Source organism: Eurosta solidaginis, chromosome 5 (genome assembly GCF_040869045.1).
Source record: "Eurosta solidaginis isolate ZX-2024a chromosome 5, ASM4086904v1, whole genome shotgun sequence".
Classification (NCBI taxonomy): Eukaryota; Metazoa; Arthropoda; class Insecta; order Diptera; family Tephritidae; genus Eurosta; species Eurosta solidaginis.
The window spans coordinates 20,477,785-20,497,677 of record NC_090323.1 but is presented as its reverse complement, the minus strand read 5'-3'; the positions used below and the strand labels follow the sequence as shown (position 1 = coordinate 20,497,677).

Sequence of the window (19,893 nt, the reverse complement as noted above, 5' to 3'; positions counted from 1 at the left end):
TGCTTAGACAGGGGTGTACCATAATGAGAGGGGTTGGTTCCACATTACAACTGAAGAGATGGTTGGTGTCATGTGGGGACACATTGCAAGCAGGGTATACATTTTGTATATCGGGGTTGATTATGGATAGATAGGAGTTTAACCTGTTACAGTATGCAGATCGAAGTTGAGCTAGAGTGACTCACGTTTTCCTGGGAAGTGTGCGTTCTTCTTCTGCAAGTTGTACTTTGAGTACTGGATTCACCGGGAAATTCCTGGCATAAAGGTCCGACGCCTGTTTGTGGAGTTCACTGAGGACTTGCTTGTGTATTTTGGCTTCATACGGCTGAGTTCTCAGGTGCCGTATTACCTCATAAAGCTTACGGAGTTTACTCCTTAAGCCTCTGGGCGGTGTTGGCTCATCAATCAGATGTATGTTGGGATGCCCAGGTTTCTGGGTATTCAACAGGAACTGTTTGGATAGCATCTCATTTCTCTCCCCGTATTCTCGCCTCATTATGTAGATGGTGTTCTGGGGACATAAGAAGACACCCCGTGGCGGTTCTGAGAGCAGTATTTTGGCAGGCCTGTGGAGTCTTCCAGTGAGTAGTTTTTAGGCTTGGCGACCATATAGGGGACGCGTAGCATGCAATCGGCTGCCCAATTGCTTTGTAAGTGGTAATGAGCGTTTCTTTGTCTTTTCCCCAAGTACTGCCAGCAAGAGATTTGAGGATTTTATTACGGCTCTGGATTTTCGGTACAATCGCAGCTGTATGCTCACCAAAATCTAGATCTTGATCAAACGTCACACCCAAGATTTTGGGGTGTAGGACAGTCGGTAGCTTAGTGCCATCGACTTGGATGTTCAGAATGGTCAACATTTGGGGCGTCCATGTTGTAAATAAGGTCGGGGAGGATTTAGCCGGTGATAATGCTAGGTTTCGCGAGGCGAAAAAACTGGAGAGATCAGGGAGGTAGCCGTTTATTCTGTTGCTAAGCTCATCGATCTCTGGGCCTGGGCCTGTAGCCATTATTGTGCAGTCATCGGCGTAGGAAACGATAGTAACTCCTTCTGGTGACGAAGGTAGCTTTGATATGTAGAAGTTATACATAAGTGCGGATAGGACACCACCCTTTGACACCCCTTGTTTAATTCTTCTTGGTTTTGATGTTGCGTTTCTAAATTGCACCGATGCCTGCCGGCCACCCAGATAATTTGCGGTCCACCTTTTAAAGACTTGGTGGAAGGGTAGGCCCTCCCAGGTCTTGCAGTAACGTGCCGTGGTTGACCGTATCAAAAGCTTTTGATAGGTCTAGCGCAACGAGTACTGTTCTGTGGTGGGGGTTTTGATTTAAAACGCAATCTGGCTGCTAATAATGGCATTTAGCGCGGTGGTGGCGCTATGGAGTTTTCTGAAAGTTGCTCATACGCCTAGGTGGGCCTGCCTTGAAATTTTGAATTTTTAAATAGTTTTTCACCTTCTTCTTACCTCCTCTCCTTTCCCTCAGTAAGTATTTTAAGAAATAATATTTTTAACAAAAAAATACTTTCTTATCATTCCAGGAATTTCTAAAATTAATCTCTGAAATAATCTGAATTGACTTAATTAAATGCATTCATAAATTCAATTCTTAATATACGTGAAGTAATATATAAATAAACCAATTATACACAACAACAAAGTGTAAATATGTAAGTATTTCATCATTCTCAATAATTTTGTTTAAATAGAATTAAGAGAAAATTTATAACATTCACTACATTTTTCAAAGAAGAAGCAACATCATAAGTCGCATACAAATACATTCTGATTATGGCATACAAACAAATTAATTCATTTAACATAACCACAGCAGCAGCAACAAAATTAATAGCAATAAATGTCAAAAGCCACAAAGCAGTTAAAACAAATTACATTAGAGATTTGTGATATTTGCTTAATGAAAACAATTTGAGCGTAAAGCATAAAGCAATTGAAATCGGTATTATAAATATGTAATAAAATATGGATGTTGTAATGTGTGTCAGTGTGGCAACGTTGCTCGTAGTTCCGGTGTGTGTGAAAATTGTAAAATTGAAATTATCATACGGTTTAAGTGTGGGTCCGCCGTGGTGTGATGGTAGCATTCTGGCTTCACGCCCCGGGCAAAGCAACATCTAAATTTTTCAATTAAAAGAAAATGTTTCTAGGCAGGCCCCTCGGAAAAGTTAAGCAAGCACTCCGAGTATATTTCTGCCATGAAAAGCTCTCAGTGAAAACTCATCTGCTTGCATATCGGCAGATCTCGTGAACGATTTAATGTGAACACATTTAAACTTCTATGCCATTCCGCCCTCACTCCCTAGTTCCATTAGGAACTTGGGAGTCGCCAGAACCTCGCCTGTTAAAAATGTGTATGATACGTTCATATTTGTAACAGGATTCGCCTCGCGTAGGTGAGGTTATCAATTGGGTTGCTGAAACTCTGAGTTGTGCTTATTGAATCCTCTATCAAAAAATATTGCAAATAATTTCACCTCAGATGAGCCTTTTGTTTTATTGAAAACTAACCAATTACACGCAGACAATGGCCACCTGAAAATACGGGTACTTGTGCGTATAAGTAACATTTTTTTTTTATTTTACTTCCTTTATATTAGGTCGGTTGAATGTTTGTCGGCTTTTCATACAAATCTTGCAATCGATTTTTAAGTAACTTCTCATTGAGATACAAACGTGAAACTTTACACATAGGTTAGAACACCGTGACAATGCAACAAAAGGAAAAAAATCCGTTAGGTGGCGCACGGATCGAAATAATTAGATAAGAATTTGAAAATTTTCAAACCAGCTTTTAAGTAACTTCTCGATGAGCTACAGACTTGATTTTTCAAACTTGATTCAGAGGTCGATGACAGCCGATGACAAAAAGATTCGCTAGGGGGCGCACGGGATTAGATATTTAGAAAAATCGTAAGAAACGGAGGGAATTTTGGGACTGATTTTTATGTATGTTCTCATTGAGCTACAACTGTAAAACTTCACAGATAGGATAAGACGCTGAGAAAATTCAAGAAAAGGAGAAAAAATTCCGTTAGGCGGCGCACGGATCGAAATATTTAGATAAGAATTTGGAAATTTGGTGTTTTGAGAACGATTTTAAAGTAACTTCTCATTGAGCTACAAACATGAAACCTCAGAGACAGGTTAAGACACCGTGACAAAGGAACAAAAGGAGGAAAAAAATCCGTTAGGTGGCGCACGGATCGAAAAAATTAGATAATAATTTGGAAATTTGAAATCGGGTTTTAAGTAACTTCTCGATGAGCTAGAGGCAAAAAATTTAGAGTTTAATTCCGAGGCCGATGACACAATACAAAAAGTTTCGCTAGAGGGCGCACGGACTGTGATATTTAGAAAAATCAAACGGAACGGAGGAATTTTTGGGATTGATTTTTATGTAAATTCTAATAAAGTAATTGTGCTACAAGCGTAAAACTTAACAGATAAGTTAAGACACCGAGAAAATGTCAGAAAAGGAGAAAATAAAAATAAAATAAAAAATTTTAAGCACTTCCTTTATATAAATGGAGAAAAATCACTATATATTTTTACTTTTTTTTTTTTCTCGGACGTTGTGGTGGCAGCGCACTGCCCTCAAGTGGCCCGATGAAACCAGGCTAATCCTGTTTTTGGTTTTTTTTTAATTCATACATAGGATTTTTTTTTTTTTTTTTTTATGTATCCTAATTCTTATTTATGTGTTATTTATAATTTTTTTGTTGCCGAGTCTTTGAGAGGCAGTGGCTTCTTAAACGCCGAGATCTAAAACCGCTCAGCTACAGAGAAACTCATCAGCTGAGAAATACATATTCACAAAATACAATAGACTAAAAGTAAATATAATTTTTTAATTATTAAGAGAAGATAGAACCGTCTTTTTTATGGCAAAGAGCGAGTCCGAAACATCAATTATTCTCGAGTGAGTGTTATAATCTTCACACAAACATAGAAAAGGTTCGTGTAGTTGGAAATTGCTTCTGCATTGTTTAAGAATTATAGGTTTAAAATGCCTTGAAACTCGGCATGGAAGATTCAAGTTTACTTCGTTCAAAAGAAATGGGCTTGAAATCGATCCATTTAAAAGTCTAGCCATAAATAGTACACCTAGCATTTCTCTACGACTTGCAAGTGTAGGAAGATTTATTAGTTTTAATCGATAAGTGTAAGGAGGAAGATTATACGGAGAGTCCCATTGAAGATTTCTCAAGGCGAAAAGTAAAAACTGTTTTTGAATTGATTCTAGTCTATCCACATGAACTTGATAACGCGGATTCCAAATTATCGATCCATATTCTAATATCGGCCTCACCAATGATATAAAAAGGGTTTTTGTAACGTGACGATCCATCTTTGCCCATCTTTTCACAAATGCTAAAACCCCTCTCGCTTTATTGACTGTGGCATTAATATGAGGGTTGAAACTAAGTTTGCAATTCATTGTAACTCCCAAGTCGACAAAAACATCAACGCTTTCCAGAGTTTGGCCATTAATTGTGTAGGAAGCTGGCTGTATGTTCCCACGTGACAAACACATGGATTTACATTTTTCTATGTTGAGAGGCATAAAATTCGCATTACACCAAGTAACTAAACGATTTAAATCCGCCTGGAGTACAGAACGTTCTTCAACCGACGCGTATGACTTAAAAAGTTTTACGTCGTCGGCATACATTAAAATTTTAGAAGATTTTATAGTTGTGGAAACATCTTTTATAAAGATCAAAAACAAAATAGGACCGAGATGGCTGCCCTGAGGCACACCGGAGGGAACATCGATGACATTCGAGCAAATGTTTTTAAAAATGACTCTTTGAGTTCTACCGCAAAGATGGGAGGAGATCCAGCGAGTTAGGCCAGGTTGAAAACCAAGCAATTCGAGTTTATAAACAAGTAATGAGTGGCGTACTTTGTCGAATGCTTTGCTGAAATCAGTGTATATAACGTCGGTATGATGATTGTTTCTAAACCCATTAAAGACGTGAGTTGTAAATTCAAGCAAATTGGTTGTGGTTGATTTGGCTCTACAAAAGCCATGCTGAGAACTATCTATCAATGTAGAAATCGAAAATGTAAGGTGATTAGTAACGATTGCTTCGAAAAGCTTAGGGAAAGCGGAGAGCTTTGCTATTCCACGATAGTTTTCAATAGACGACTTGCTTCCTTTTTTATGGAGTGGGATAAGAAAAGATTCCTTCCAAGCCGCCGGGAAAATGCCATTTTTTAAAGAGAGGTTAAACAGATCAGTAAGGGGCTGGTAAATGTATTCCACACATTTTTTAAGAAACGTGTTGGGATCAAATCGGGACCGTATTTGAAAGATGCTTTTAGGGTCTTTAGATGTAGTAGAACATCTTCAGGCAGCAAATGTGGGGCATATATTGAGTTACTAGAATGGAGCTCATACGGATAATTTGTAGGTGATGAATCAACCACAGCAGAGTAATTAGAGTGAAAAAATTGAGCGAAGAAGTTTGCAATCTCTTGATCGTCGCTGGAAATGCTATTTCTAAACTTCATGGCAGAAGGAGACCCGTTAGTTCTGCATTTAGAATTTACGAAATCATAAAAAGACTTCGGGTGGCAAATAATGTTTCTTTTAATTTTACATATGTAAGCTTTATAACTCTTTTTATTAAGTTCAAAATACTTATGACGGAAAATGGCGTACTGTGCATAATGAGAATGTATAAATAAATATGTATAAAATCATAAATATTTTTGCAATTTCTATGTCAAAATTTAAAAATCAAAGTTTAGTAAGAATACATCTTCATATAAGGAGATATTTTTCCCTGATTTTCGTCCATTTTTTTTTTATTAAACGGGTTTCTTTAGCTTGACTTGACAGGCTAGCTGGCTGGCACGAATTTTGTAATTGAAATTTAAGTAACTTCCCGATAATTAGATATTGATAGTCATAAGAAAGACCAACTGAAGCTTAATAAAGTTATGCTACGTCTCACATTTTTAGAAATTTCACGCGCCCAACGGTTTTATTTAATTGTCGGATCAACGCCCTAGATTGGTGAGGAGTGTGATGACTAGTATCTAGGACCTACCTAATTATTTTATAGCTTTTAATATTATTATTACTTCATGTAAGTATTGTTTTCATTAAAACCGTTTAACTAAAATATTTTTTTATAATTTTTTTTTTATTATAATTCGTTATAAAAGAGTTACATAAGTAAAAGTTTACAAGATAATATAAGCGTGTTAAAAATAGCGTGACTTTGTTTGAGTAACTCTTTTTGTATACATAAACATACATATATGTAGCTTGCTAAAACATTTTCAAAATTATACTTTTGCTTCCTATGTAGTTTTTCGCGAGCATATGTTTTTGCATTACCCGCATGCCAGCTGCGTAAATAGGTACAAAAATATTTACATATTTTGGCTATTTTTACAAGTTTTCACAAATTTTCAGTCAACTGCTTGTGAGCGCCCGCATGCCCCACCGACCGATACCGGCTGTCAAAAAATTTGCCAAAAATTACTATTGACCTAATTTAAATGCGTTCAATTTTAAACTTATATAATTTTATGAGCATCTCATTATGTATTTGTATATTAGGGTGTCCTTGATTTCCGTACTTTTTTATTGTTTTTGCTACGAAACCGAGCAAAGTTTACAAAAATGGCAACTGTGCTAGTAATATGGAAAACGAAAGCTCATTATAAGAGCAACAATGTATTATATTGTATCAGTATTTTTTCTTTGTTTAATTTTGCACACTCACCTGCAGAAATATGTTTCTGCTCGGGCGCCATTTATCAACTGGCTTGAAAAATAAGCAAAATTTGGTTTCTTTTTTTACTTAGAAAATTGATTTTTTAGACCTTATAGAATTATATGTATATTCAACGATATAGTAAAGGCCACGAAATAGTGGGAAATATTATCCCACTGGTTAAAAAAATGGGACAACAGTCATTATATTTGAATAAATGATACTCATGAGCTAATCAGTCCCAATCAACGGCTTGTAAGAAACCCAGTGGAACATATTATCCCAGGACAAAATCTATTTTCTTAAGATATTTCGACGTGTTTTTTTCCAAGTTGGGTACTATAGCTATCTGGTAAAATTTGCCTTATATGTGTCAGACTACTTCTTGTACGATGGTAGTGAAATAAATACATTCTAGTTGATTAAGGACCGTTTTTACCATCTCTAGTTAGGTTAGAGTTTATCTGGAGGATAGCAATCCTTCAAATAGCTTTATATGACATTTTTGTTTTCACCAACACAAGGCGAACCACTCCCAGTTAAATAGATAACTGCAAAAAATTTGTAGAACAAAATGCAAAAATCTTTTGTGAATACACGAAAACCAACTTAACAGCTGACTTTCGTTTACACTTTTTCCCCGCATTTAACTGAGACACGAAACTTCAGTTAGCATGGAGAAAACGATAACGTAAAGATAAGTGACTAACTAAAGATCGTGAAAACGATCCTCCAAAAATATGCACATGTTAGGGGTGGGCAATCACACGTTGCATTTGGTTATTGCGCTACTACCAAGCTGCCTCAATGTTGCAATTTCATTCAAAACTCAGATAACGCATGTAAACTTGCGCCATTACTCAACCCTATAGCCACCCTAATGTTGTTGTTTGTGGGTTTGTTCCTGGCACAATTTATCTAGTGAACTGTAAATTTGTGTGCCATCTCATTTGCAACATTTTCCGCAACCAGATTTTGCATAATAGAAATTTACATTAAATTTGCTACTTAAAAACACCACCAACACACGCACAGTGGCAATAACAAATTTTTGTTTCAATGTTTTGTAGTCAAATTGTCCAATGTTTTTGCTCAGCTGCATCAACATATATTAACTTATTTATATACATATATACATATGTATGTATGCATTTTACATTGTCTTTATGTAATCCCACATCGATGTGCGAAACTTTCAATTCTGATGTGACACTTATTAAATTTAATTCCCGCTTCCTTTTTATTTGGGATGATGGCATCTTAATAGGCGTCATTAACAACAAACTTCTATTGTTCGCGTTTGTAAGAAAATAAAAGGAAATGTGTAAAGTGTTTTGACAGGAAAAGGATTAAAAGTTTGCAAATTATCAATGAACAGAAAACTGGCGCTTTGTTGTTGTAATAAAATTTAAACTTTCAAGCGAAAACACTTATTATGACATTAAACGTTTTTCTTTGTTATTAGGAAGGATAATAAACTTTTTCTTGATTCAATGGAACGCTCTGGTTAATTAGTTAATTGGCAAAGAGATGCAGCTGAGCTATGGGAACTTTTCGTACTTATGTCCTACCCACAAGTAAGCCGCAGAGCCTTGAATGACGACAGCATCAGATAAGATATCCTCCTATATACAGCCGCCGGTAACAGCGGGGTAGGGCCCATGATTTCATGTGGTAGAACTCAGTTAGAAATGAACTTGACTTAACTTGCTTCGCATTCACTTAAAATTTGCAGCGAACTCGAATTCACTCAAATATTCTACTACGCATTCGCTTTCGAGTTCGTCTAGGAATTGCCCTGCTTGTTTGTCTTTAAGTTAGCCCGAAAGTATAGCTAAAAATTTATTTTAATATTTTCCCACGAATACCGCCTGCATTCATTCAAATACCGAAATCAAGCCTTATAACTCGATTTAGGGCTAGCCCGCAATCATCGGTTTGGCTTCGATTTCACTTGATCACCATCACCACCATATACATTATAATTATCGGCATCATCATCCCTATAACTATGTTAACACCAAAAGTCCCAGCAGGCTTTATTCTACTGAAATTTTAGCTTTCTCATTCAACAACTTCCTTCTACAAGAATTAAATTCAATTCCCACAATGCTCCGCTCCAACCAAAACGTGCGATCACTTGCAAATATCCTCCACCCATATCCTCCAGCAAAAGTTTATGAAAACTTGCATTATCAATACACTCAGAGAAAAAATCGTTCTAAAACGAACGAAACAAGTTCAAAATTAAGAACATTCGTTGACAAGTCTGTTAAGTACCTTTTTTCTTAACTCGTGACCGATGGGGTTGTTTCAAGAACAGTTTTTCCAAGCACACCATTCGTATTTTATGACCACTTTGGTATTGATGTATGAACCTTCTGTGCTCATTTCAAGCACTACTTGGGCTTGATTTAAGATATTTCGTTCTCACGCTTTGAGAACGATTTGTGGTTGATTTAACATTTTTCGGTCTCAATTCAAGAACGGTTTGTGCTTTATCTTTGGGGAGGCGAGGGGGCAAATTTTTCCAATTGGTACCCATTTATTTATTTTTTTATTAATAATAATTTGTTTGTTAGAGTTGGGTCGTTTCGTTCTGAACTTGTTCAATTGAACGGGTCTCTCAACTGAACAAGTGAACTAAATCTTCGATTTCGGTTCTATTTGTTCTTTTAGTTCATTTGTTCTTTTAGTTCATTTTATCTAATGTTATTCTTTCTCTCTTCTCGTTCGCGAACATTGTAAATTCATACATACGTACGCAGAAATTCACAATGAGCACGAATTTGGATGATGCCACTTACACTAAAGATATGTGTGGTCATCTTTGTGTGTGGCCCTGCTACAACAATATATGTATGGACTATTTATGAAAAACATCTTTTGTAAGAGACAAATTATTACATTTATTAAACTTGAAAAGTTCATTTTTACAATTTGTGTCTGTACTCTTTCAATTTCCTGGATCTTCCGAAATTTGTAACTTTTTTGAAGTTAATAATACACAAATATATTAACTTATTTATTCATAACACATTTAAATATACCTACACAAAGCATTGCTGCATACACACCCCCATTGTAAATTTTACCAAGTAGCGCAACTAACAGCTGATCGGCGAAAATTCGCACATTCACACGCACAGTTCTCGACTCAGTTTCAAAACAAAACTTTAGATTATTTAATTCAAATTTTAAAGTGAGATAATCCTTACAAATTTATGCATACAGAATATATATGGCGTTTTTGTTGTTATTAAAACAATAGTTTTATTTATATTAAAGCTTTTATCATTTTTTTTTTAACTTTGAAAAATCTCCGAACACCATTCCTTCATTATATGACATTCGACTGCCTAGTCCACTGCCTTCCACTCTATTCGCAACATAACCTCTACTTAAGCTGCCAAACTATATAGTAAACAATGCACACCCCCATCTATACTTGTTGGCTTTTTCCGCGGGTGCAAGCAGCAGTGAACAAATTTGCTTGAAAAAAGAGAACAGATGAACAAAAAGAACAACTTGTTCGTTCATCAGAAAAAGAACGAAAGATTCGAATCTCTGAAATGAACGAAAAAGCACAACTCTATTGTTTGTCATTAATAAAAATATTAATAACAAAAAAATATTATTAAAAATCCAAAAATGTTTGTAAAAACTCATAATATGCATTTTTTCATACATTTCTCTTATCGAGAATTTTTTCTTATTTGATGATGCAATCTGAATATATATTTAAAACATTTCATAACAAGTTTGAGAATTACTTGTGCATATGTGAATGGAACTGAACGAAAAATAAGAGTTAAAAAAATAGAATATAAAAAAAATTGTTTTAAAAAACCTCAGAGTTTGACGGCGATCGAACTCGCGTCACACGATCGCAACCGCAACATCATAGCTGCTGGGCCACTACAACTCCTCTGTAGCTTGTGCCAAATGTGGTATTTAACATTGTAGTGCACACAAATTACACCGTTTCTTTTTTCTTGAACTTAATTTAAGAACATTGTTCTTAATTTAAGAACATTGTTCTCATTAATAGAACATTTGTTCATATTTTAAGACCAGCCGTTCTCTTTTCAAGGAAATGGTTGTCAGTTCAAAAACAAGGTTGTTGTTTTGAGAACAGGTCGTTCGCTTTTCAAGAACAGAAAAGTAAGAACATGAAAAGCTTGAATTGAGTCCGGTAGTGCTGGATTTTAGAACGGCGTTTTTCTCTGAGTGTAGGGTTGGAAGAGATGTGGGTGTTATAGGAATTGATTCCACGTTGCAATTGAAAAGATGTTTAGTGTCATGTGGAGACATATTAAATGCAGGACGTCCATTACGTTTGTCGGCGTGGATTCTACATAAGTAATAGTGTATTACAGTAACCAAATCGAAGTTGTGCCAGAGTGGCGCGCATCTCCCTTTGAAGGCTACTTCCCTCTACTGCGAGTTTCGTTTGTTGGATTCTGAGAATTCGCCGCGCATTTATCGGCGCAAGACTTTGCCTACTCTTCATGGGTGCGAACGATTAATTTCATGCGGCTGAACTCGTATGTACCGTATTTATTCATAGTGCTTGCGTAGTTTACTTCTTATAACCCTGATAGACGGCGCCACTTCAATAATATGTCTGTTATTATGCCCAGATTTCTGAGTATTTAACAGAAGCTGTTTGTTTACACTTTTTTTCTCTCCTTTATGGAGTATTCCCGCATTACTGCGTATATGATTTTCTGGTGACATAAGCAGACAACCAGCGAAAGTTCTGAGGGCGTTGTTTTAAAAGGCCTACAGCTTCATCCAGTATGTTTATTTAGCTCGGCCATCATATCGAAGAAGCCTATTATAAAAGCGGCCGACCAATATCTTTGTCTTTGCTCAAAGTGCTGCCAGCAACAAAAGCCCATTCTCAGACTCCTTCTCCTCTTCATTTCCCTTCGATTCAAACTTCTTCTCCTCCTTATTTTTACTTTTCCTTCTACTTTAACTTTTACTCTTCATTTTACTTTTAGTTTTACTTTCACTTTTACTTTTAGTTTTACTTTTACGTTTGCTTTCACTTTTAACATAACTTTTAATTTCACTTTCAGTTTTGATTTCACTTTTATTTCCACTTTTAGTTTTATTTTTAATTTTACTTTAACTCTTAATTTTACTTTTATTTTTACTTTTAATTTTACTTTTACTTTCACATTTACTCTTACTCTCACTCTCTATTACTTTTGTTTTTACTTTTACTTCCACTTTTTCTTTAACTTTTACTTGAAACTTTTTTTTTACTTTTACTTTCCCTCTCTCTTTATCTTTTCCTCTTCCTTCCCCATCTATTTATCTTTCAAAAGTAAGGTGAGCAAAAAGCCTTTGATGCAAATGTTTAATTTCTTAAACTAAAGAACCAGTATACAATAACAACAACAAGAGTAAGCCCTTCTGAAATTGTAATTACTATCAGCCCTCTTTAATTAACTTACCGCAGAAGATACTACATATTTAAATCCCTTTCTCTTCCTTTCCTTCTAAGGCCCGGTTTTTCAGTAGTTCGTTAAGCTAAGCTTAAACTTAGTTTGCTTAAACTCTAGTCAAATTTAAACTCCAGTTAAATTGAGCAGTTTTCAGTCACAATTTAAGGCAGCCTTTGGGGTATGTTTTTTGTGCGGCAAGATTGGTTTTCTTATTATCTAGATAATTTGTAGATACGGCAACAGCTGGATTTTGTTTACCCAACAAACATGGAAAAAAAGCGAAATATATATGCATCTAGTGCCGAAAGTGATATCCAACATCATTATTTAATTATTCTTAAACCAGATAGTTCTCGAGTTGATATTCAACTTCATACTCCAATCACTATCCAACCTTTGAGAAATTTTGTAAAATTAAAAATTTTCGATTTGATCTCCAACGTCATTAATATTTTCCAATTATAATCCTAATTTCGAGAGATTTTGAGAAATCTACAGTTCTCAAATGAATATTCAACACATTTCCACAGTTGATATCCTACGTTGCATATCGAGTTGAGGTGGAGTTGAAAAAAATCTCCAAGGTGGTACCCCCAAAACCAACAGCTGTTTATTGTGCGAAATAAACACCTGGTTCATAGCAGTAATGAAGCGTAATTAATCAAAAATAAATTATATAGGCGGCAGCCGTGGTGTGATGGTAGCGTGCTTCGCTACCATACCGCAGATCCTGGGTTCACGCCCCGGGCAAAGCCACATCCAAGTTTTAGAAACACGGTTTTTCAATTAGTAGAAAATTTGGTCGCCCTCGGCAGGGATTGGCTAGCACTGCAAGTGTATTTCTGCCATGAAAAGCTCTCAGTGAAAAATCATCTACCTTGGAGTCGAAATAAAACAAGTGGATCCCGTCCCGTCATTTTGTAGGAAAAATTAAAAGGACCACGACGTCAATTGGAAGAGAAGCTCGGCCTATAATCTCTTCGGAGGTTATCGCGCCTCACATTTATTTATTTTTTAAATTATAATATAATATATTATATATTTCATATTACATTTGAGTCCAGTTAGAGAACCACAAGTTGGGAATTAAATTCTTTCAACTTAGTAATAGCATTTTTTGCTTTATAAAAAATTCCATCTTTTGCTGAGTACGCTATTATTCTCGAGTTGAGCCACTGTTTCGAAACAACTTTTGAGATTTTATAAGTATGTCTAGTTATCAACATGAGCTCTAATGGTACTCAAGCCCAAATGCTTGTTGGGTATGTTCGACGCCATTTCGAACAAACGAAAATCACCGATAGGTTAACTGCGTTTAACTCTGCCAGATCGGCCGCTTAGGCTCAGCTGAAACTTCAGTTAAAGTGGACTGAAAAACTGAAGAATAATTTTAAGCGTAGTTTAACTGACGAACTGATTTGAACTTGTACTGAAAAACCGGGCCTAAGTATGTATGCCATGCGGCCGCGTACCATTACTTCTTGTTTCAACTATCAACCGGAAACTATGCAATTAAATACGCCCTCCTTTCGTAGTTGACTCAATCATTGGCATCTGCTACCACACGAATCCTTTTATACTTTTTATACAATCACTGCAAATGTATAGTTCATTCATTGAAATTCAATTTTCTACGTCCATTTGCCGAGTTGTAGCTGATAATGAAAAAGGACCATGTGACATCTGTTGGAGGACAAAGGCAACGTTATCAAAGTATTATACAATTGCTTAGAGTTAACATTGGAAAAAAAATATAAGTTAGATTTTATTGTATTTAGAATGAAAGCACATATTTGTAGCTTTAAGTTTTTGTCACTTTAATTAGAGATTCAAAGTAAGAACAAAAACAGAAACAGCTTGAATTCCTGTAGCAGAAACTCGCTTTTGAGAAATTTGCGTAGTATTATTTAGCTTAATTTTTGTTATGCTTGAAGACTTCTCTTCTGAGTATTCATAAAATATTTACCGTTAAAGAATCTGTTCTCCCGCTTCCATATCAATTAACGTGCTTGCTCCCTATCCCTCCCTCTCTCCCAGCATTTACAAGCCCAATGCATAAAAACTTAAAGCTATTTGTAATAATAGGAAAATCTGTTCTTGACAGAATTTGAAAATTTTGTCAGGAAATATTTAGCATAACGCAATATGATGAAAGGGGGAGGGAGACAAGTTACTCGATGGCTCTTGATTAGGGCAGTTATTTGTTTGTAAACAATATATTTTCTTTTTGTCTTCTGTTTACTTTATCCTGAAATATTAATTTGCATTAATTCTTTGCAAAGCTGTGCATAGTACACCGGGTGTTCAAAGTTTATTCGCCTAACGGTAGATTGTGAATTATAATACCGGACATGTGCAAGTCAGTGTTGCGGCTAAAACCACTCTAATGAATTGCTACTTGCTCCGAAATGCTCCCAATAAAATGGTCAGGGATAAACTAGAACTTCCTAGAACTTGAAACCGATTTGAGGGGCCTAATCGAAACAGCGTTTGTAGCGGAAGACTTACAGCCGGGGAGATACACTTCTTAAGATGTCAAGTAGCACATCGACGCGCAAATATCCCTGTTATAACCTTGTTTCAGGCACACATCTGCCTGAAGCTTAATACCGAGCATTGGAACCAATTTTTGGCGCTACTCGGTAGTTGATTTGAAATGTTTCTAGTCGATTGTTTTGTCTGTTGTTGATATGCTCCTGCGCTTTTCCGCCTCTGCGTAGCAGAGGTTTGAAAGAAGACAGGCCCTCCAATATAAATCATTTGCCGCCTATTTCCAATTTGAAACCAAAATGGAACTAGTATCAATCAGAAACACACCAGTAAAGTCTTGGTCCAGGTACGTCTGAATTTTTTTGTATACAGAGATAGAGGCAACATTCTGGAATGTTTGCTCTAATGAAACCGCAGCTTTGTTAAAATTAACCTTTTATTATTTATGACATACTTATATTCGTACATACACAAATACAAAACCAACAATGAGCAAATCTTTTAGATGAGTGTTCGTAAGGTTGGGAGTTTGGGTATGTCTGCTTTTAATCACAGAAAATCCTGCGTCACCGCAAAAATGCATTATTGTGTCACTAAAGTCCAGAGTATGCGAGGAAAGAAAACATCTAAAGGATACACAAAAAAACATAAACATAACAAGAACAAACATACCGCAAATCTTTATGACCGTTTAGTGATGCACAACGCGACAAGCAATGACACCATTTAACACACCTCTCGCATAACTTTCTTCCTTCCAATACGTACTAACATATGACTACATATACTTTAGACTCTGTATGGAAACACTACGCTTTCCAGAAAAATTGCAACTAGGCATTTTTTGACTAGAATCGAACTAGTGTGAAAAATATAAAAACCAATAAAAAGTGTTTAAAAATACCAAGTGCCCAAAATAGAAAAAACTTCCGAGAGGTATGCAGTTTTTGCAATTTGAAGTTTGAGCTTTTCAAGTCTATGGTCGATCCTATTTGAGAAGGATACATATGCATTATGCTCCATGGCATTTAAACTATCACGATTTTCCGTATATTTTAAACTAATATGAGATATGTGTATTACTCTCATAAATCTGAAAATTACCTCTAGTATCCCATTTCCATAGCAAAAAATTTTCCCTATATGGCAAAAATCAGTCAGTGACAAGTTTGGGATAAGATTTACAGCAGTTGCTAAGAACCCTTCACCCTATTGGCTAGACTGCAGTATATTTATTAGGCCGGGTCGATTTGTGGGGAGGCAAAAAAATCGCCCATTGCTCTGTAAAAATCATATTCTAGGGATCAAAATAAGAAACTTTGCCGAAGGAACCATACCTCTAAAACGAATTCTGATGTCCCCACCTTTGGGTCGTAGGGGCAAATTTTGAAAAATCCCACTTTGAAATGCCTACACTCAGAGAAAAAATCGTTCTAAAACGAACGAAATAAGTTCAAAATTAAGAACATTCGTTGACAAAAGTTTGTTAAGTACGTTTTTTCTTTACTCGTGACCGATGGGCTTGTTTTAAGAACAGTTTTTCCAAGCACATCGTTCGTATTTTATGATCACTTTGGTATTGATGTGTGAACCTTCTGTGCTGATTTGAAGCACTACTTGGGCTTGATTTAAGATTTTGCGTTCTCACGCTTCGAGAACAATTTGTGGTCGATTTAATATTTTCCAGTTCAGTGGGGAACGTAACTTTTCAAGTAGGTACCTATCATTTGTTTTTTTTATTAATAAATAATCTATTTGTCATTAATAAAAAATATTAATAACAAAACAAATTATTATTAAAATTCCAAAAATGTTTGAAAAAACGCATAATATGAATTTTTTCATATATTTCTCCTATCGAGAAATTTTTCTTATTTGATGATGCAATCTGAATATATATTTAAAACATTTCATAATAAGTTTGAGAACTAGCTGTGCATATGTGAATGGAGGTGAACGAAAAATAAGAGTTAAAAAATAGAATATAAAAAAATTGTTTAAAAAACCTCAGAATTTGACGGCGATCGAACTCGCGTCACACGATCGCAACCGCAACATCATAGCCGCTGAGCCACTACAACTGCTTTGTAGCCTGTGCCAAATGTTGTATTTAGCATTGTAGTGCACACGAATTATACCGTTTCTTTTTTCTTGAACTTAATTTAAGAACATTGTTGTTAATTTAAGAACATTGTTTTCATCAATAGAACATTTGTTCGTATTTTAAGACCAGCCGTTCTCTTTTCAAGAAAATGGTTGTCAGTTCAAGAACAGCGTTGTTGTTTTGAGAACAGGTCGTTCATTTTTTAAGAACAAAAAAGTAAGAACATGAAAATCTTGAATTGAGTCCGGTAGTGCTGGATTTTAGAACGGCGTTTTTCTCTGAGTGTATGTTTTTTATACTCAGTTGAGCAGAGCTCACAGAGTATATTAAGTTTGATTGGATAACGGTTGGTTGTACATATATAAAGGAATCGAGATAGATATAGACTTCCATATATCAAAATAATCAGGATCGAAAAAAAATTTGATTGAGCCATGTCCGTCCGTCCGTCCGTCTGTTAACACGATAACTTGAGTAAATTTTGAGGAATCTTGATGAAATTTGGTATGTAGGTTCCTGAGCACTCATCTCAGATCGCTATTTACAATGAACGATATCGGACTATAACCACGCCCACTTTTTCGATATCGAAAATTTCGAAAAACCGAAAAAGTGCGATAATTCATTACAAAAGACAGCTAAAGCGACGAAACTTGGTAGGTGAGTTGAACTTATGACGCAGAATAGAAAATTAGTAAAATTTTGGACAATGGGCGTGGCACCGCCCACTTTTAAAAGAAGGTAATTTAAAACTTTTGCAAGCTGTAATTTGGCAATCGGTGAAGATATCATGATGAAATTTGGCAGAAACGTTACTCCTATTACTATATGTACGCTTAATAAAAATTAGCAAAATCGGAGAAGGACCACGCCCACTTTTAAAAAAAAAATTTTTTTAAAGTAAAATTTTAACAAAAAATTTAATATCTTTACAGTATATAAGTAAATTATGTCAACATTCAACTCCAGTAATGATATGGTGCAACAAAATACAAAAATAACAGAAAATTTCAAAATGGGCGTGGCTCCGCCCTTTTTCATTTAATTTGTCTAGGATACTTTTAACGCCATAAGTCGAACAAAAATTAACCAATCCTTTTGAAATTTGGTAGGGGCATAGATTTTATGACGTTAACTGTTTTCTGTGAAAATGGGCGAAATCGGTTAATGCCACGCCCAGTTTTTATACACAGTCGTCCGTCTGTCCTTCCGCATGGCCTTTAACACGATAACTTGAGCAAAAATCGAAATATTTTTACTGAACTTAGTTCGCATGCTTACTTGAACTCACTTTATCTTGGTATGAAAAATGAACGAATCCGACTATGACCACGCCCACTTTTTCGATATCGAAAATTACGAAAAATGAAAAAATGCCATAATTCTCTACCAAATACGAAAGAAAGGATGAAACACGGTAAGGTAATTGGATTGTTTTATTGACGCGAAATATAACTTTAGAAAAACTTTATAAAATGGTTGTGACACATATCATATTAAGTAGAAGAAAATGAAAAAGTTCTGCAGGGCGAAATAAAAAACCCTTAAAATCTGGGCAGGTATTACATATATAAATAAAGTAGCGGTATCCAACATATGATGTTCTGGGTCACCCTGGCCCACATTTTGGCCAATATCTGGAAAACGCCTTCACACCACTCCCTTTTAAAACTCTCATTAATACCTTTAATTTGATACCCATATCGTACAAACTCATTCTAGAGTCACCCCTGGTCCACCTTTATGGCGATATCTCGAAAAAGCGAACACCTATAGAACGAAGGCCCACTCCCTTTTAAAAATACTCATTAACACCTTTCATTTGATACCCATATCTTACAAACAATGTCTAGAGTCACCCCTGGTCTACCTTTATTACGATACCTCGAAAAGGCGTCCACCTATAGAACTAAGGGCCACTTCCTTTTAAGATACTCATTAACTCCTTTTGTTTGATACCCATATTACATACCCACCTTTATGGCGATATCTCGAAACGGCGTCCACCTATGGAACTAAGGATTACTCCCTTTTAAAATAATCATTAACACGTTTCTTTTGATACCCATATTGTACAAACAAATTCTAGGGTCACCCCTGGTACACCTTTATGGCAATATCTCGAAAATGCGACCACCTATACAACAACCACCACTCCCTTTTAAAACCCTCATTAATACTTTTAATTTGAAACCCATATCGTACAAACAAAGTCTAGAGTCACCCCTGGTCCACCTTTATTGCGATACCTCGAAAAGGCGTCCACCTATAGAACTAAGGGCCACTCCCTTTTAAGATACTCATTAACTCCTTTATGGCGATATCTCGAAACGGCGCCCACCTATAGAACTAAGGCCCATCCCTTTTAAAATACTCATTAACACCTTTCGTTTGTTACCCATATTGTACAAACAAATTCTAGGGTCACCCCTGGTCCACCTTTATGGCGATATCTCGAAACGGCGTTCACCTATGGAACTAAGGATTAATCTCTTTTAAATACTTATTAACACCTTTCATTTGATACCCATATCGTACAAACGCATTCTAGAGTCACCCCTGGTCCACCTTTATGGCGATATCTCGAAAAGGCGACCACCTATACAACAACCACCACTCCCTTTTAAAACCCTCATTAATACCTTTAATTTGATACCCATATCGTACAAACACATTCTAGAGTCACCCCTGGTCCACCTTTATGGCGATATTTCGAAACGGCATCCACCTATAGAACTAAGGCCCACTCCCTTTTAAAATACTCATTAACACCATTCGTTTGATGCCCATATTGTACAAACAAATTCTAGGGTCACCCCTGGTCCACCTTTGTGGCAATATCTCAAGACGGCGTCCACCTATGGAACTAAGGATTACTCCCTTTTAAAATACTCATTGACACCTTTCATTTGATACCCATATCGTAGAAACGCATTCTAGAGTCAACCCTGATCCACCTTTATGGCTATATCCCTAAATGGCGTCCACCTATAGAACTATGGCCCACTCCCTCATAAAATACTCTTTAATGCCTTTCATTTGATACACATTCCAGGGTTTCTCTCGTTTCATTTTCCTACATG

The 19,893-nt window shown here is 35.9% G+C and overlaps 1 protein-coding gene across 1 annotated transcript in view; it reads left to right on the top strand.

The window, feature by feature from the left end:
• The window catches only part of LOC137253328 (speract receptor), a 209,819-nt gene that overhangs the window by 58,654 nt on the left and 131,272 nt on the right, over positions 1 to 19,893 (top strand). Inside the window, exon 2 of the mRNA XM_067790059.1 lies at positions 1,544 to 1,672. The gene's annotated coding sequence lies outside the window, so the exon portion shown is untranslated. The remainder of the gene's footprint in view (positions 1 to 1,543; positions 1,673 to 19,893) is intronic.